Source organism: Triturus cristatus, chromosome 2_2, assembly GCF_964204655.1.
Source record: "Triturus cristatus chromosome 2_2, aTriCri1.1, whole genome shotgun sequence".
In the NCBI taxonomy this organism is placed as follows: domain Eukaryota; kingdom Metazoa; phylum Chordata; class Amphibia; order Caudata; family Salamandridae; genus Triturus; species Triturus cristatus.
In genome coordinates this window covers 178,725,650-178,746,182 of record NC_140582.1, presented here as the reverse complement: position 1 = coordinate 178,746,182, position 20,533 = coordinate 178,725,650, and the positions used below count along the sequence as shown (strand labels likewise).

Here is a 20,533-nt window from a genome sequence, read left to right as displayed (position 1 = left end):
CAGATACAGTGGTAATGGAAGTGATCTGGAGTATCAATTTCCAGCACAGACAATGGATTCCCTGCATTTCTTCAGCATATAAATGGCAAGAAAGATAACTACGCTTGTTTTTTGGTTGTCATTGCAGTGCTACTGCGCTTGCATGGGCAAGGTATTGCAGCACTGGTGATATGTTGGCAGGGTATGTGAGGTTTGGTTTCCTTCAAACTTCCACATTAAAGAGTGCACCTTGCATTCAATCTCAAGTGTGGTGCAATGATCACATTTAACACAGGCTAAGGTTGCGCTGCCATGAGATTGGCTGATCTGAGGCAAAAAGGTACGGTGCCAAGATCTGCAGGCGTGCCTGTATGTGCCCACGAGACTGGATGAAGTCTCAGGAGCGGGTTGGGAGTAGGGTTTAGAAGCGGCAGGGGTGCGGGGAAGGGCTCATGAGTTTACTTGAGAGCACAAAGCTTCTGATCAGTCCAGATATGAGACAGGCTGGAAAGTGGCAACAGGCATGAGCAGCATTGTCCACGATCCTTAGTGTTGTTGGACGTAGCACCCTTGTCTTTTCCTGCTCTGCACACACCTCCTAGATCTGCTCTTTACCATACTGAATAGATAGATCCCTCCTACTGGTAACATTACATTAAGAGCTTATGTTCATTCTACCCACTGAACACAGCTTCATGTTAGGAAATCGGAATTCTTTTATTTATTTATTTATTTATAGAGCGCTAACAATCATCCCGAAGGATATCACGGCACTAGGTAGCAAGAATTGGTTGTACAGTTACCAGCGGGAGTAGTGGATCTGTCAGATATTAGGTTTTAGGAAACAGATGGGTTTTAAGTTTTTTCCTAAAAACCAAATAATCTGCCGTAAGGCGTAGGTCTTGAGGTAGTTCGTTCCACTTTTTTGCTGTCAGATATGAGAACGAACGTCCTCCTGCCCTCACTTTCCTTATGCGCTTTGTCCTGGCCTGCGCTTGGTAGAGTGACTGTAGGCACCTCGTAGGAGCGTAAAATTCGATTTTATTCTGTAAAATTCTTGGTCCACTGCAGTGTTGTGCCATAGGTGCGTGACTGAGTAGCTTGAACACTGCTCTGTCGCATGGGTAGCCAGTGGAGTTGTTTGATGCACATGGATGCTGAGCTCAGTATGCTTTTATTGCATACCAAATTTCGCTGCCGCGTTTTGTAGTACCTGTAGGCGTGTAAAGAGGTAGTCTGCCATGCCTACGAACAAGGCATTGCCATAGTCTAGCTTGCTAATGGGCAGGGCCTGTGTGACTGTCTGCACTCCAATGGGATCCAGGGAAAGAGTCTTCTTAGCATTTTCAGAGTTGCCAAGCCCCTTCCACACAGGGCCCGCACATGGTCCTTCATGGAAAGGGTGTGGTCAATGAGGATGCCTAAGCTTTTACCACATTGCTTGGGTGCTGGGGCATCTCCCAGGGTTTGTGGCCACCAAGTGGCATCCCAAATCAAGTTGGCTCCACCAAAGAGCAGGACTTCCGATTTCCCTGCGTTTAATTTCAGGCACTGTTCTGACATTCATTATAATGCACTGCATGGGTACAAACGTTCTCAATTGCTCTGAACTCTTTACTACCCATTCTGTGGGCGCGCATAATGTTTGTAATACTGGTACACATGCAATACCTGATCTTTGGCGATAAAAGAAGAATGCATTGCTGCTGCTCATGCTATACTGGTCTGTGAGAAAGGTTGGCCTCGTGATGCCCATGCTGCAGCTTCTCTGGTCTTGTTGGGGAGGCTTGAGAACACATTTCCACCACACAAGAAATACAAGTACTGGCTTTGTCAATGCTTATTTGGTCTTAACTATATCACACACCAACATTTTGCTCTGATAGAACCCACTTCAACCTCCCCCCCAAAAAAAATCGTGGTTATTTGACCTCTGTTAGTCATAAGAGCCAACATTCATGCTATCTTGTGAACTAATGAAATGCAAGAATATTTGCAGATTTTTTGGGGGTCGGCTTGGACTTGGACACTGGGCAGAGGAGTGATGCACAACCTGCAAAACCATTGTCATATGGAATTTTCTGGTCGCTATTGATATCAAGACTGGACTAGAAAAATCAATTGCCAAACCTCCTCAAAAAAACATAACTCGGCACACAAATCCTAAGAGACGAGGTAATATTAACCCTGCCCTCAAAACACTACACAAGTTACCAGTGGCGATAAAAATCATCTTTAAAAGCTCTTTGAATTGCTCAGTAGGCAGCAATGGGTTGGGACCTAGTTTACTGCAGTTGAAACAAACCAAACAACCGAAAAAAAGTCTGAGATCAAGAAAGACCTCACTGCTAACCTCTATTTACCACAAAAGACAGACACGAGGTAGCTGCTACTCTTTACAAATTTTGTAACGCACCGCCAAAACAAAACAGATCTATCGACCATCATTTACTATATAGAAGAGTCACCCACTATCCTATAACCGAGGTTCAAGCACCTGTAAGGCCACAGTCCGGATTGCTTAGCATATGCTGCTTGTGAACTTATAGTCACTCTTCTTTGTTTTCCACTCAGTGCCTAAAATTAAATGACATGCCACTGCAACAAGATAGGAGCACAATCTCTGGGCATCTCGCATGACACATACTCAAAACTACTTGTTGATACCACCACCAATGCACTCCTCTTATCCATGCGCCTCAGAACTATTAGCTGGTGGACTTTAAAGTGCTTTGGGGCATCATCTAGATGTAGGACAACACTACAGAAAGGCTACAGTACAACACCATACAGAAATGTGTTCATTACCGTGACCTTTCACTTTCTATGACATGGATACCATCTCATACATTAGCATCAGCAACATCGAATGTTAAAAGTTTGCCCGGTGCTGGCTTCTCTAGACAAAATTAGATGTGGATCTTCAACTGTAGTGGGTTGGGAGCACACTGCCTCACAGTCCCAGCAGAGACTAGAGATACACAGCACTGGCTGCACCAACATGGGTGAAAAACTAAAGCCTGACACAGAAGAAAGTGTTATCATGCACTGCATTTATTATGATGCATCGGGGCAAACTGAGTGCTGGAGTGTGAGGCAGTGTGCGCCCACCCGCCTCCTATTTGAAAAGGCTCCCTTGAGCTAACCAGCGCTCTGGTTGATGCACCTGCGCCCAGCGAGTGGTACTGAGAAGACTTTGGGCAGCATCTCCAGCAGCCCCCAAATAAAGTGTTGCTCTCTACTGAAGAAGGACAATTATCCTGAAACACGTGTCTAGAGATGCACAGCACTGGCTGCACCAAAAAGGGTGAAAAATTAAAGCCTGACACAGAAGAAAGTGTTATCATGCACCGCATTTATTATGATGCATCGGGGCAAACTGAGTGCTAGAGTGTGAGACAGTGTGCGCCCACCCCCCTCCTATTTGGATCTTCAACTGTGATGGTAATCCCAATTATTTAGGCTAAATGCAACCATAGTTGATTTGTTTGCACCTTTCAAGGTAAGTCAACCCCAAGTATTGATATGGTTTGTAGCATGTGCTATACAACAGTCCGCTTTGATGTCTATGAAAATGTAAAGCATAATACAATATGGCACATAGAAACTCTTGGGGTTTCTGGAACTCAAAGAAGGCACAAATTGTTAATGCAAACATTCATCAAATAGTATACCATTTATTTTCGAGTGTCCCGGATTGTCATATTTGTGGTAATGCCTAGAATAAACTCATTTAAACTTTAATATAAAATTGCCATTGGAGAGAGAGGCCGAGTGGCCCTTTGGTCTGGCACTTGGAAATCTTTTTTTCCTGGTACACACCTGGTTTACCAACTTAAATGTTGGCTAAACCATAAATGATGAGATTAATGGCACCCGAACTGTGCTACCCGGCGTATGTAAAAAGAGTAGGTGGTAATAAACAACTCCCCATGAAGCATCTGAGGAGCACAGGACACCACCACATGAATACTATTACATACACCTCGCTGTACTCTACTTTAAGTCATAATTCAATGACAAAATGTTTAATGTGCCATATGATCCACTAGACCTTTGGGACACTAATCAGCCCTCCTTAATAGAAGAAAAAAAACTATTTGTATCAACAACGAGTTATCTCGATATCATTACTGCATTTCTAGCCATACTAAAATTTCCAAACAGTCCTAAATTTTGCAATGGATGCACCTGAAAAAATATTTATAGTACAACTATGACTCTACACGGAATGGACGCTTCAGTTGAATGACTATCATTTGGGCTTTAAAGAAGGGAGGAGCTTGAATGTGTACGAGAGGATATTTCGGTTAGAGACATTTGACATAATGAGTCACAAGACCCTCTTGAACAGACTACAGATGATTGCAGCCCTAAGCAAAGCAAACATGGTATGAACTTTTTTTTTTCTCCAGCTCATACAGTTTTATGTGCTGCACAGGGCATACATGACCCTGAGCCATATCAAACGGATCTTCGGGGCGGACGAGGCTCGCTGCCCTAGATGTGGACTAGAGGAGGCGGATTTCCAGCATATGGTGTGGTCCTGCCCGAAGCTGACGGCGTATTGGGAAGACGTGTTCGGGGCGTTGGAGCTGGCAACAGAGCGAACACTTAATAAAGATATGGCAGTGGGTTTATTGCACTGGTTCCCGCGGACGAAACGCAATAAAGTAACCAGCAAATTCGTAGATTTGGGACTGATACTAGCCAAAAGGGAAATAACCAGCCACTGGAAGCATAGTCAGGGACCTAGAGTGCAGAGGTGGAAACACGAATTCCTAAAGTGGGCAGCGGGTGAGAGTGTGATCAAGCTACGACTGGCGCATAGGTCCCAGAAGGAGACGATGTTGGAAGTGGCACGAGCCTGGGAGGCGCTAATTGAAGCGTTACGCGGTTCTGGAGGAGACCAAGACGATGAGCCGGCCCACAGTTAGACCACGGGTGGTTAACAGCGCAAGGGAGAATGAAGGGATTGAAAGCACAACCGAAGGAGAGGAAGATGGGTGGCAGGGGGAGAGAAGCCGAGCAACTGCAAGAGTGCACAGAGAACACACACCTAAAGATCAAGGCACATTGAGATTAACGACTGGGGGGGGGGAGCACACTGGTGGGGAGGGTAGGGGTGGGTAGAAATAGTAGTTCTGGATTTCGGGAGGGTTGTGGGGAAAAGGGCTTAAGGGGTATGGTAGGGCGGAAGTTGGCGAATAATAGGCAACGAGACTGTGGGTAATAATGTAAATCATTGTGGTTGCATAATATGACAACTTTGTAGGGATGAAGGGTGGAGCACAATCTTCCTGAATAATGCTTACAACACCTGTGTAAGAGATGATGTGGAGATGGAAATGGAAAATAATATAAAATTTATTTAAAAAAAAAAAAAAAAAAAATGGTATGAACTTTTTAAAAAATATATCACTATGCCATCAGAATGGTCCCATTTAACTCCTGCGTGTTGGTTAGTAGCGGGTCCCTGCAGGCTTTTAACTAGGTCCACTATTTGTATTAGTCGTTTGGTTTTTTCCAGTGACTTTGATATGTCAAAAGTAGGACGTGAGCTTTACTCTACTAGACTCTCCTTGATGGAGCTGGATGACAGTTTATGTTGAGAATAAACTTTGACTGCTTCATCTAAAACCGAGCAAGAATAGCCTCGACCTGAAAAAAACAGCTTTTCCTACTTAGGGCTCACTCCAGCCCAAGTAGTCAAAGTCAGGAATCTTGAAAAGTTTGCAATCAATTCTTTTCATTTTTACCACAAATAAGAATGGTAATTAAAAGCGGCTCTACCTCTTGGTGAGGATGCACCAAAATAGAACTTACCCTGGATTCAGAAACCTCAGGCCTGGACTGGATTAATGCAACATTCTTTATGCTGGTGAAGACTCCAATGTATCAAAAGGTTGAAACAATTACACAATTATTTTGCTCCAGTTTTGTACTGGTCGCCCACTATAGACATGCAGCACAACATTGAAGGGTGTTCAGTGGCTTGTAAACAGGCAATGAACTCGCACTCTTGCAAAGGCCTGGCACAGCCTTTCTATGGCGCAGGCAGGGGGGTGTGGAACTGAATGTTCCTACTAGATATTTTAGCTTAAGCCTTAACCTTCTTGCATAAGCATCCCAATGCAACAGGCATCCCTAGACCTCCGTTGTAGAGTCAAGTATTCTCAACCTTTCTTTTTATATGGAACTTTAATGGCATTTCAATCAGAGACAGGAGTCAGTAAGAATCTCAAACAGTTAAAGTATGTAACAACAATAAAATAACTATGTGGAACGAAGTACCCGTCCAACCTGTGCAAACAACACACCATTCACCCAGATTGTTGCTAAAGCCTGGACAGGAAAGAAATGACCATTCAGTATTATGGGGCATTTCATACCCCTCCTGCCTCCCAACTCCCAATTTAGGGTACTTATGTATTCTTACCATGACTCACCTCATGGATTCCCTAAGCACCCCCTTGTTGTACCTATCTATGCCACAAAATCACTGCCTCTTCATCTCACCGGTGCTGTGCTTTGTGGTATTTTGTCAAAACCCGATCCATGTTGAACAGCATCTTTGCTGACTGCCGACAACTGCAGGTACTCTACAAGGCCCCAAACAAATACCCTCAGTTCATTTTCCAACTGCCAGCATGGAACCTTCAACGGTACACGCAGGACTTCTCTCCAAAATGTGTGACCCACTCTGCATACCAAAGCCAAGTGAAAGAAAATCTCCCCGATCACAAACACATCTCAACCAGTTGGGGTAAGTGATTGCATCAAGTGATTTAATTTCAGATGCAAAACCTTTCCCTTACACAGTCCACGTGGCAGAAACAAATGACCTGCATTGCACAAAGCATGGCCAAGATTGCTCCTTCCCGAGCTACCATCTAATCGTTATGCCACAACTCTTCACTTATACCGCCCGGGTCTCCTCCCAATGTTCCCAGAAGGCTACAAATGCATCCAGCACATGTATAACCATAATCTTGTTTATAAATGCATATTGTCAATTAGTTTATTCTGGCAGACCCCCATATCTTGTTTCTTAAACTTCCTGCAAGTTAGCTGTAGTGACCCATCAGGCTGGTATTGGTGTAACAAGTGTTTTTTCAGTTGCATTTTACAAACCACCATATCACTTAACTTTTGTGAAGTCTAATAGATGCCATCTCTTGAGTCCCTCAAAGAGCCTACCTGTTTAACCGAAGTCCACAACCACAGTGGGGTCTTTTTAGTAAGCCTGTTTCCAGCTCTGTAGCACGTGGACAAGTGGGGCTCATATGGCAACTGGCATTGATATAGGATATATTGGAGATTACCTTTCTCTACTACCACTTGCACCATCCTTACAGGAGGTTCCCTTCTTGGATCACTGAGTCGGTCATTTATCAGTATCAGCAGAGGGGCCTAAAAACAAGAGTGAATGTTTGCCTTCCCGAGGTTGCCAGCCTATACTAATTGGTAACATTTCTCTATAAAAACCCATGGCACTCCTCCTTGCCTTACGTAGTTTCGAGGACATCCCTCGGCATTGCATTTAACCCCTTGAGTGCCCCGCCCTTTCCACGCCCTGTGCCGGGCGTTTCATTAGCGGGCGGGGCTCATGACGAGATAGTCTCGTCATGGGCACAGCGCAACCGCGGCCCATGACGAGACCATCTCGTCATGGGCACTCAAGGGGTTAAATAGTTCTTAAGTGCGAGTAAGAATTTCAGCAGAGCATGAGAAATAGACTTTTCAGCCTGTCATGGATATGAGGAGTGTCCCTCAAGAACACACACTGGCCTCTAGGGTGTCAAAGAGGAGGCAACAACAAATCCTTCTGTTCTCGTCACTGAATTCCGAAGGTACCTCAATCCTTTTCTCTCAATCTGTAGTTATGATTGAGAACTGCTGTCTTATCCTGTACAGGATAGGCTGGAGATTGAGCCAAATTGTTATCACGGGCCATGTGACCACTGGGCTCATATTATACTCACCTCTGATCAAGGCGAAATCCGCCGAAACGCGTAAGGACACTGAGTTAACTATGCTGCACAGACTAATAAAGTCTTTCTGGAAGTAAGTCGGTGTTGTGGCTCCACATCCTCTGTTGCAAATTTCTCCAGGATCTCCATTCCTGACAGCAGAGCCCGCCCTGCAGGGTTGGGGGCCCCTGGTGAAATGGAGCCTTGCATTGAGATTATATAAATATATATATATATATATATATATTCACTTAAAAAACCATAGGTTTCACACGTTATAGTTAGCTGGACATTTCACTCGTGAAAAACCATTGAAATTCCCCCGTTATAGTTAGTGCAGGCAACTATAACTCACGCGACCGCAATCCTCTGCTGATGAAGTCAGATATTACAGTAAGTTTTACCGTACGCGCACGGTGCGCGCTTATAGATATATATATATGCTTTTAAATGCTATTTTCCAGTGGCATGGAGAGCACGGGACCCACGTCTGGGCATACCCTTCCCACTCGGGGTGACAAATGCAAAAACAACAGTTGATGGACAGAATGCAGAACAATGTCATACATTCACCCCAGTACAGGGAGCTGGGCCTACATCCATCGTTTTTTTGCTCACCATGCGGTTCCAGTTTGAACCCAGCCATATGCAAATCAGACTTGACCCTGTGTCTCATGCCCTAAGTTGGCAGAGTATGCCCATTCAAGCTAGCCTGGCTGATGACGGCTGATTAGCCAGAAACCGGTCCCAGGATGCTTGTTTCCGGTCCAGGGAAGACATGGCTTGGCAGTTCGGGCTGGACTGTTCCCATGAGGCACAGGGTCAGACTGATTTGCATATGGCTATGTCTGAACTGCGGTGGCGGAGTGAGCTAAAGAATGATGATGGATTAAACCCAGATCAGTTGACTGGGGGCGAGTGCTTGCAATGTTCAACACTACGTCCATCATCCCCTTTGGTTTTACTTAGATAATTTTCAGACAACGAAATTAGGTGTGTGTTAGAGACATAGCTCCCAATTGATATTCTAACATGTCAAGTAGCTATGGAGACTCACCATCTAAAATTTCAACTACCGGTTCTAAGTTAGAAACCATGCCATTAACAATATGGAGACAGCAAAACATCTTGAAATCATGCAAGTTCCCAAAGCACCAGAGCCCATTCAACTGATTGTATTCAATCTACGACCACCGCCATGGGCAAATATAATGAAACACTAGCTACATCAAAAAGGCAACAGCACAGATTTGGATGTCATCAGTGTACATTTCATCCAGGACCTTACAATAACCAAGCACTGCCTAAAACCTCAGAGGTGACATAAAAGTGTTCATGAGACTACAGTGACCTTTGTGGGACAGCACAGTCAACCGCAACTGTAATTTTGATGAAGGAATGAAGACATCATTGCTGAGCTGAATTTTACAGCTCCCTCTAATCTAAGATACGATTACTGAGCAGTCAGTGATTCTGAAGGCCATCAATGCATCCAGCAGAAAGATACGATTACTGAGCAGTCAGGGATTCTGAAGGCCATCAATGCATCCAGCAGAAAGATACGATTACTGAGCAGTCAGTGATTCTGAAGGCCATCAATGCATCCAGCAGAAAGATATGATTACTGAGCAGTCAGGGATTCTGAAGGCCATCAATGCATCCAGCAGAAAGATACGATTACTGAGCAGTCAGTGATTCTGAAGGCCATCAATGCATCCAGCAGAATGACCCCCCAAAGACAATTAGCAGCAGCCATCTTGAAAGATTGCCAGTGTTTCTGTTGTGTGATGGCACGAAAGATCATTTCGACAGAAAAAACTTCATGAACATCCAAACTCTGGGAATTGATTACAGCCAAATACGGGATGGTAGTAGACCTACCCAACTATTTAAGAAAAAAAATCCGGCCTTCCCTTAAAGGAGTTTTTTACCACAATACAAGATGAACAAAGAGCAATTTCTATAGAAGCAGTCCAAGTGAAATTAAAAACACCCAAAATGTGTTTTTTATTTATTAATTACTTCACGCTTCACTCCCTTTAAACGTGACAAAAGGGCCATCACACTTTTGAAAAGTACCTAGGATGTTCTTTTTTTTCCGAGAAGAGCTCTTAGAACCTCCTTTTGGCTGTCACAACACAATTATTATGAAGTCTGCAACACATTGTTAGCTGCTAACCAGGACCTTGCTCTCGCCCAGACTGGTCTGTGAAACAAGCCGCACCCAAAATCTGCCCAACCCACTCCCAGCATGGCTTTCCTTGCTCCCACCCACATACAGCTACTTTATTATACTGATGTCCTTTTAATTGCACAGGCAACTCCAGACCTTTAAAGAAGTTGTATTTGCATGCCAGTGTGAACGGCACACTGTGCAAATGCAATCTCTATATTTTTTTAAGTTTCGCATCTCCAACATTTAGAATAAGATTTTACTCTTAAAACACATTGGAAAAAATCGTTAAGACGGCAAATCCTTTAGGAAAACAAAGTGCAGAAGAAAGGTTTCGGGCCTAAAAATAAAGTACAGTATTGCCAGGTTGTGGGGCTCAGTGGATACGGCATCCTGTCCAATAGCCCGTTTGACCCCTTGGCCATTGGTACAAATCCTGGCGGGTCCACTTAGCCTTTCGAGGACAATAAAAATGGCACCATTGGTTTGGGTAGAAGTTAAAACCTGTTATTCAGCCTCAAGGGGGTAATGTGTGCTTTGTTAAAACAAGATTATGTTATGATTCTAAAACCAGATTAGCAACTCATGTACCTTCTAACTGTGGCACTCAGTTAATACACTGAATTAATGTTGCCCACTGAAGAGTTCACTCAGGGAACTTTTGAGGAGCGAGGACCCAATCAACAAAAACTCAAATAAAACTGTGGGGATCCAGCAAGAATCTTAATGAGCAACTCAATCTGGGGAGCGGCCTCAACAATATTACCTGCCTTCTTTTTCTTCACATTCCTTTCGAAAACACGCCTCTTGTCAGAGGTCTCACCCATAACCTAATTCGTCTCTTTGAGTCTCTCAACTGTGCCAACAAAACACCAAGCTCACTGCAGGAGGGACCCTAGCTTTGGGGAGCAGAGGGTGCCGTCCTCTCTTTCTATTAGAGCAGAGGTGGCCATTCTAATCATTTGGTAGCAGCGTGTCAGCTTCAGAATAGGCGCAGAGCCACATCTACTAACAAACTCTTCGAGTTAGATCAGGACACCCAGAAGGACTGACCCTCTGCACTACTTTGGGTTTATTAACCGGCTCCACAGCCAATGAAAAAGCAGCATTTACATATTGCATGCCAAGTCAGTTTACAATGCAAGCCTGTTATGGGTGTCAGAAGCTGTAATTTCCCAGCAAAGCTCAATGCATTGCATGACTTTCCTTGCATATCCTGAAGTTGCTGTAGAGTTCTACTTATTAGCAATTGGCAGCTACTATGCCTTTCTAAATGGGGGGCGGAGCTTTTTGTGAGGGGTCTTGTATCACTTTCTCGTCACTCCCTACACAAGCATGTCTTGCAGTTGGATTCCTGGCAATACCCACAGGTCAGGAATCACAGGTGATTTAGGGCTTATCAAATAACAAATTTCCATTGTCACCCAATGTCAACGAAGAATGCCCTCGCTGCTTATAGATTACCAGAAGAACAGGGGCCTTAATACGTGTTGGCATTGTTTGCGCCCGGTGCACCTTTGAAAAGGTGCTCCGGGCGCAAACAATGCCAATGCACCCCAATATGGTGAATGCGCTGCCCTGGGGGCAGCCGCAAACTTGCGATGCACTGGGGGCAGCGCATTCATGTGAAAACATGGAACAGCTGCTTCGTGTTTTCACAGTGCAGGTGGAACCGGCCTGCACTTTCAAAGGGGATTAGAGATCCCCTTGCAGGTGGGTGTAGTCAGTGACTGTACCTGCCTGCAAGGGGATGTCTTGGGGGGGGGGTCCACGGGACCAGGGTCGGACTGGCTGTAGAGGGCACCGGGCAATCCCCCGGTGCGCCGCACGGGTGGGGGCCGGTTTTGTTACAGGTCCGTTTTTGCAGGATAGCCGAGCACTTTGCCAGGGCCGGTTTTGGTTCCCAGTCCAGCCCTGCACGAGACCCCCTTTACCTCTTACGGAGGGCTGCTCTCAGGGGGCGCACTGATAGTGCGCGACCTTTTAAAATGGCACACTGTCAGTGTGCCTCCTGCGGGCTTCTTTGACTCTACGCCCGCATCTGTGATATGGCGCGGACGCAGAGTCAATGGAATTTCCTCATTTGTATAGGGTACGCCCCTATGCAAATGAGGGAACACCCTCTGTTGATAGCACTGGCGCTTTAAGTGTGCCCGTGCTATCGGTATTATAGAAGGGGACGCACAAGCGTCTGCACCCCCTTCTATAATACCAAAGTGCCCTGGGGGCATGCAAAGCGGGCGCAAATACCTGTTGCGCCCCTGGGGTACCTTATGTAATACGGCCCCAGGAGTCTTAATGAGCTCTTCCCTGCACAAGTCTCAAACCTCCTATTTTCCCAACGAAACCCCAGAGCAAGGAATTGTTGGAAAAGTGACACAGAAGTGCTACCATGTTTAAGTTCATAAAATAAGTAATGTGAACTCAAAGAATGTCCACCAACTTGTAAAGCCAACCAACAGGCCCTAGTCTTAAACTCAACACACCTAAAGATACATTATGTAAAGGCGCCGCACAATTACATTTACACAGAATAAGTTTACATACAATGATACTAAATGAGACATTTTCACATAGTGTGTGATGATCCGGAAATCTGGCAAGAATCCGTTCATTCTGGGTCTATATTAGAACACATTTGGCTTATTTTAGGTGTCACAGCGCACATCTAGCCTGACCAGGGCATTATGGACACTGTGTCCAGTTCTAACAATGTACCCTACTACAAGTCATGGATTTCAGGAACGTTTGTCTAAATAGCTCTATGGAAGCAAGAAGACTACAACACCCAGAATCCATTAGGCTATGAAACAAAAGTCCAGGAACTAAAACTGTTGTCCTTAGTGACACAGAATGACCCGTAAGGAGGTGGCCACCCTATTCACATCATTTAAAAAAAAAAAAGGAAGAAGGTAGTTTACACAACTGTCATTATTTAATTTAATACAAAAGCTTCAGTGCTTATCCAGCTGAACATCTGGTCATATTTCATAGTGTTTTTTTTAGAAAATTAGAAAAAACCCGTAATTATTAGTAGTTTGAAAGTACTTGTTGCAGCATAATGGTTATGAGGGTTGTGAGTCTGCAACACAACACCCCCCCCCCCCCCCGCCACTAAAGCTGTGTGGAAATCACTTGCTGCACATTACAGGCTCCTCACCTACTCTTTTTCGTGCCAGCCATGCCACTCCCAGCCCGAGTAGAAAGGGCACCTCACGCAATCATCTGCCCTACAGCAGGTTCACATTTCATTAACTATTACATTCCCAGCAGTATGGAAAACCAACAGCAGCAGGACAGTAAAAACACAACGCAGGGGGCTAAACACAGCAGAGATGCACAACAGCAGTAATCACATTACATCCTAAGATTTCCGGTGTATTTAACGCTCTGCGGAAAACATGGGCAATAACCTGCAACTACTGATCTGTCCCGTTTGCCACCAACCTGTTGCTGGTGGTAATAATAATGCAATTACCATGCAGCAAAGCAGTAATTCCACCAAACCGAAGACCAGCAGAAACGGTGAAATGTGCGCTTACAAGACTGCCACACATTTCAGTGAATCCACTGTTGTATCTCTGCCTGCTGAAAAAGGGACTGGGTGATGCGAGATGTTTTTGACACATCCGGGCATAATAATACCAGAAAAAATAATAGGAAAGTGTAAAATAGTTCAGAGAAGCACACGTTCTATACATGGGAGGCAGCGACCTAAATTCATCGCTTGAACGGTGCACAGAAGTTTAAAAAACGGATTTTGGAACAGGGGCTCCAGACAGCAGAATTAAACGTTAGGGCAGCAGTTTAAAGCAACATTTTGGAATGGGGGCGACAGATTTAAATTAAACTTTTAGAACGTGGACAGCAGTATAAAAAAAACGTATGTCCTGTGTGTTTTTACACAGCTGTCCTCGGTCTAAAAGTGCGATTTACACGTCCAGAGATCTGCAGCTCTATACAGGAAGTAACAATGTAGCAGACATGGAACAATGCAGTGACTTAATTTAGATACTTTGATAAAACAGGGTCGCAGGAAGTTCAAATGCTGTGCACATTCATACTATCATTACTAGAAGCGACTACAATTTATAGGGAGTGCGCGAAAAAAAAGAGCATTTCTTTTCTAAGCGTGCCACAGAATTACTGTAAGCACTAAGGGGTAAACAGCTCACCAGCACACAGGAAGAAATAAAACACAGAGCTGCTCCGTGACCACCAGTCTAGTCTCCCCGCCTTCTGCTTCCAGTCAGCAGCCCTGTCCTTAGCTAAAGTAAGCCTCGTCACTGAGCTGTGTCAGGCTGAGCGTTTCCCCTCCTTCCACAGCGCTTGCGTTGCAACCTGTTGCTGGCGATTTGTGTACAACATCCACACCCCAAACTCACTCACCTAAACTCAGACGAGAGGGCACAGCAGGCCGGCGCGCGGATGAGCTGTGACAGGGGGAAGCCGCAGAGGGAGTTTGGTTGCCTCTCTGCATGCACACTCTTTCTATATCCCCCCTCCCTCACAAGCACACATGCCATTCACTTCCGCCTCTCGCTCTCTGCCCCTCCCAGCCCTGCAGACTAGGAAAGAGCTTGCAGGGCAGGATTTTTTTTCACAGAGAGGAAGACTTCGACTCATGCGAGGGTTTCAGCTCCTATTAGCGTAAAAAAATCGCCGATTTGTACATGGATGAGGTCGCCGGGATTTCTTGGCGTCACCGACTTTTCTTCACGAGGGAATATTTTAGATCCGTTGGATCACGCTTTTATGTAGTGGTTTATTTGTAAAAACAGTTTTTATTATAATGTTTGTTGAATGCAAATAAAGTTCTAAGTGCTGTGGCTTTTTAATGTGACTCATTAGCATCTGAGCGGAAAAGAGGAGAAAGCTTTTATTATCGTAACACTGTTTTCTGCGACTGACCAGTTTTCATAGGACAGTCTTTCAAGCCTGTCAAATGCACATATTGAAATTGCATCATCAAAATTCAAGATTTCACCCCGAAAGAAGTTAAATGAAATCTTAAAAGTATACAGCGCCCACGTGCAGCTCTTCCACGTTTACCTTTAAGCGCACGCGCTGGCCATTCTTTTAAAAAAGAACAGTAAACATCAAATAAAATAGCCCGTCTCGATTTCCCCCAGGGGCCGGTGACAGTGCATTGTTCTGTCCCTATGTTTGGGACTGCACGTCCCTAGCAGTACAACCAGGGACATGACACGCACACCAGACGTACAGTTAGTTGTCTGAGCCAGGCAGTGCCTTCCACCCCGGTCTATTTATTCACTGTGTGACCTTACATTGGACGAGACCATTTGGGAATTGCACAAAGGGTTCAGCCCATGCCACTTGTGATAGACAAAGCATTCCTACCCAAATATGGGTTCAAGAAACAGACGCAGTAGCTGGGATGAAACTGAATAGACAAACACGAGAAAAACACAGCTCCAAATTACATGACTAAGTCATACATTGTGTGAGGAGATTGGGCGTGAGGTCACAATAGGCATAGGGGGTGGATGGATGCTGTAGCACCCCCTAAAATAACTATGCTCGTGTCCAAAAGGTGAATGAGCAATAAAGCTAAATATGCTTATAAATTTATATGTTGTCACATTTTCTGTGCGCTCAAAGACAAAGCTCGAATGTCAGGCTATGAAAAATTGCTGCTGATTCTTTTAATGCTTTTAATACTATTTTAAATTGCTTTCTTTTCTTTCTCTGACTGCAGTGTGAGGATGTTGTAATATGGACAATGTGACAATCTTGCTAGTGTACAGGGAGTGAGAAAGGAAAGGCGATCGGATGTCTCTGTTTTTTTTCTAATACAGAAACAACATTTAAATATCTGTAAATAAACTCTACACACGTTTCAAAATGTATCAGTAGTTAAGGAAAGCACAAACAAAGCATATTTTTTTCTGATGGAAACATTTCAATAGGAACAAACCAAATCAAAACACTCTCCTTGGTGATATGCAAATAGTAAATATTTGCTGAAACGCTACACATTACCCATCTTTTGTTCTCTCTGTAGGTTTATCAGTAAATGTGCAAGCTATGCAAATTAAGTCACCATTTTAATGTAAATGTTATGTCTGTAAAAGACAATGCACTACCACACCTTACTTTAGTAATGTATATGCAACAGTGTCGCTGTAATCTAGCTGACTCATGACAAGAGCCTGTACTAGGATCTTAGCAGCAGATAATAAAAGAAATGGAGAGACTCTCTTCAGTAGACGCAGCGCATAGAAGCACTTGCCCGTTGTAGATTGGACTTGATCTTTCATGTTGAGTTTCTGATCTAGCTTGATTCTTAAGATTTTCACTAACTTGCTAGAGGTAGGGGGCTTTGCCTAATTCTGGTGGCCACCAGTCTGGGGTCCACAGGGTTTGAGCTTTCCCAAATAGAGTAATCTCCGTTTTCCCCCGGTTAAGCTGAAGAAAGATGTCTGACATCCACTTTACAATTGCTTTCATGCCTTCCACAAAGCGATCTTTTACTTTGTCAAAGTCCTTGTCAAAGGTCAAGACCAGCTGCGTATCATCTGCGTTTGACAGGATCTCAAAGCTGTATGCTCTGACAACTTTTGCGAGAGGAGTCACATAAATGTTAAACAGTGTGAAGCTCAAGCAGGATCCTTGAGGGACCCCTTCATCTGACTGCCTAGGTATGGCCTTTAACCCCTTGTGTGCTTATGAGGAGCCCAGCTCGTCATGAGGCACAGTGGAGCTACGCTCATGACGAGCTGGGCTCGTCATAACGGCCGCGCTCCGCCCTCGCGCGATTGATTCCCCGCCTGTGCAGGAGAATCAATTAGTGGGCGGAGTCGTGACGAGGTCAACTCGTCATGAGCACAGCTCCACTGTGCCTCATGACGAGCTGGGCACGTCACGAGCACAGCACCGCCGCCCCCCTCCCCCCCGCGCCACGGGGGAATTACCCCCACGGCGAAGGGGTTAAAGTTCCCAGCGAGACACACTGCATTCTGTTTTTCAGGAAGTCCTGGAACCAAGCTAGGGCAGGCCCCACAATCACAACGTCTTAGAGTCTTTGGAGTAACTTAACATGGGACACATTGTCAAATGCTGCAGATAAGTTTAAGAGCACGACCATAGTGGGTGTGCCCGTATCTAGCTGGCTCCTGATGGTGTCTATTATGGCCACTAGTGCCGATTCAGTACTATGATAAGCGCTAAAACCTGATTGTGAGGAGTCCAAGATTTTGTTTACTTCCAGATAGTCAGTCAGTTGTTTGTTAAATAGACTTTCCAACAGCTTGCCCAAACACCCCCACTCTGCAAATTGTTCCACCACGACTGACAATGGGTATCTGGCCATTGCACCTCTGTATCTGAAGTTGTCCTCCCCTGTGTGGGCATAGAATCAGGCATGGATATCTCTGGAAAAGGCACCCACAATTTACCATTATCATTATCATTCAGTGGAAAGCCTGATATCAATGAGTTCTCAAAATCAGTGTCACCACTGGATCCCCTCAGCAGTATTTCATTTGAGCGGCTGTTTTTGGGGACCTACATTTATTTTCCACATTCGATATTGAACAATAGCAACAGAGGGAATCACACACTAAGTGGAAAGACAGGGGAAGATAAAGACTGAAAAACATCACAAAAGGAGAAAGCAGGAACCTGCAAGAGTGAGACAATGGGGCAAGGAGATTCTGGTGCTGGATTAAAGAGCCATGAGACGGATTTAAGACCATGGAACCTTGCTATTCAGTGCGCCAACATTAAACTGCACTGGCCATGGGACTCTTACTAGAGTTATGGGTACTGCACGTATTCATTTACAAATTAAGCACTGCTCCTTAGCATATGCTTATGCGGCCTTGAGTCTTCACCACAGCTGTTTAAAATGGAGCATATTTCTTGTCACCCGTTTGCTTCCATGTTCAGCACAAACATTATGAGAGCCAATCATCCAAGGGTGTGAGCCACGAGGCGGACTTAACTCAGGACCTGCTCAAGACCTTTTGCTGCCCTCCGCAATAATGCGTAAGTAGAGGCCAAATTGGTACATGCTTACACTCACTAATAGGTACACCCACACATGTAAACGAACAATGTATTTATACATCTTGCATCCTTAACCCCTTCGATGCTCATGACGGAGCGGTTCCGTCATGAGCATCGGTTGGGCTGTGCTCATGACGGAACCGCTCCGTCATGAGCACAGCCCCTGGGGGAAGCGCTGGCGCTCCCCCCCTGGGGCATCGATCGTGCCCCCACAGAGGGGGATGGTAGCGGAAGAGTTTCCGCTGCCACCCCGAGCCCCCCCACGCTTCCTGATGACGTCAGCACGCACAGCGCGCGCCGACGTCATCAGGAAGCGTTGGACGCGCTGGAATTCATTTCTTCCAGCGCGTCCAACGGAGAGGGTAAGTCTTTGGCTCCGGTGTGGCGGGGCGCAGAATTCGGAGGCCTTGAGGCATCGGGGGAGAGGAAAGAGTATTTCCTCTCTCCTGATGTCTCAATGCTGGGCATTCCTGTCCCACGATCGCGCACAGCGTCGCGATCGTGGAGCAGGGATGCCCCACTAGACACCAGGGATGTCTATTTATTCAGTTGGGAAGCGACCCCTTAGGTAAGGGTCGCTTCCTAGGGGGAATAATTTATGCTTAGACTTTTCTGCCCCCCCTGGGGGCAGATCGGTCGACTTTTGGTCCGTTTCTGCCCCCAGGGGGGGGCAGAAAAGCCCACTAGACACCAGGGATGTCTTTTTATTCAGTTGGGAAGCGACCCCTTGGGCAAGGGTCGCTTCCTAGGGGGCATAATTTATGCTAAGACTTTTCTGCCCCCTCTGGGGGCAGTTCGGTCGACTTTCGGTCCGTTTCTGCCCCCGGGGGGGGGGGGCAGAAAAGCCCACTAGACATCAGGGATGTCTTGTTATTCAGTTCGGAAGCGACCCCTTGGGCAAGGGTCGCTTCCTAGGGGGCATAATTTACGGTAAGACTTTTCTGCCCCCCCTGGGGGCAGATCGGTCGACTCTTGGTCCGTTTCTGCACCCAGGGGGGGGGGGGGCAGAAAAGCCCACTAGACACCAGGGATGTCTTGTTCTTCATTTAGGGAGCGACCCCTTGGGCAAGGGTCGCTTCCTTGGGGGCATAATTTTTTGGAAGACTTTTCTGCCCCTCCTGGGGGCAGATCGGTCGACTTTCGGTCCGTTTCTGGCCCCCGGGGGGGGGCAGAAAAGCCCACTAGACTCCAGGGAATTAGTGTAAATAAAAATGGAAGTGACCCCTTTGGCAAGAGTCGCTTCCAGGGTGCAATTTTTATAATATGTATTTGGCCCACCCGCCCCGGGACAGAGTAGCTTTTTTTTTCCTGCTGTTTTCTGCCCCACCTGGCACACAACCCGATTGACCATTTGGGTAGTAACATAGGATGTTATAATGTTTATTGTTATATTTTTTGTGAATTGCAATAGTAATGTTTTTTTTTTTACTTTTTTGTTCTAGGTGAAGGCTTTTGCTCTTTTCAGTTTGCCGTGTTGTTACTGGTGGTTCTGCTGTTTGTGTAGTTTGGTAAGAGACTTTTCTTTTTGTACAATGTAAATGTGTTTGATTTCTCTGCATGAATTTTTTTTGCAAATGGTGTAATAATAGCAGTATGTTTGTTTTTTGTGTGTCAAAAACTTTTTGGATTGGTGCTCGATGTGTATTTTGTTGTCTTGTGAGTAATTTGTTTTTTTTTCTTCTTTCTAGTTGGATATCGTTGGTTTTTGCTGTGTCACTGCAGAGTTGGTTTCTGGTGAGTGCAGCTGTCTCTTGTAATTGAATTGTATAGTTTTTGAGTACATTGATCTTTGTGATAAAGGTACACATTTCTTTACTTACTTGGTTTGCACATTGTTGGTTGTTGTTGACTTGTTTGTGCAGTCTTCTATCTTAGTAAGTATAATGGCTAACCGCAGGATTACTGCTCAGCAGGTTGTTGGTTTGCTGTTTGAGTCTTCCTCTGACCATGGTTCAGAGACTGACTCTGCATCTGAGGGAGAGGAGGCAGGGGACGATTCTGGCAGTAAGTTTTCTCTCCGTATGGAGTCATCGGATGATGAAGATACTCTTAATGCGGATGAAGTGCCTGTGTTAGAGTAGGAGACTGATGTGCCGATAGTGCGGCAAGAGGCATCTGGGCTGCAGCCTGGGGCTGCAAGGCTTCCCATTGGTGTAGTGCGGCAAGAGGCATCTGGGCTGCAGGCTGGGGCTGCAAGGCTTCCCTTTGAAAGTGATGACCTCTGGGTTGCCCCTGGCATGGTGCAGCCGGCATTGCCAGAGTTTACTGGTGTTCCAGGGTCTAGAGTGAATACTGAAAACTTTTTGCCGGTAAATTTTTTTCAGTTGTTTATGGACGATGTGTTTTTGGCATAGATTGTTGAGCAGACTAATTTGTA

The 20,533-nt window shown here is 45.4% G+C and overlaps 1 protein-coding gene across 5 annotated transcripts in view; it reads right to left on the bottom strand.

The window, feature by feature from the left end:
- PDLIM5 (PDZ and LIM domain 5) overlaps positions 1–14,669 on the bottom strand; it is a 565,292-nt gene extending 550,623 nt beyond the window's left edge. For 4 of the 5 annotated variants that reach the window (XM_085641149.1, XM_085641152.1, XM_085641151.1 and 1 more), the window contains exon 1: positions 14,515–14,669. The gene's annotated coding sequence lies outside the window, so the exon portion shown is untranslated. Of the gene's footprint in view, positions 1–14,300 lie in introns of all 5 variants that reach the window. The other variant, XM_085641150.1, reaches the window with a different exon arrangement.
- Between the last annotated feature and the right edge of the window lie 5,864 nt (positions 14,670–20,533).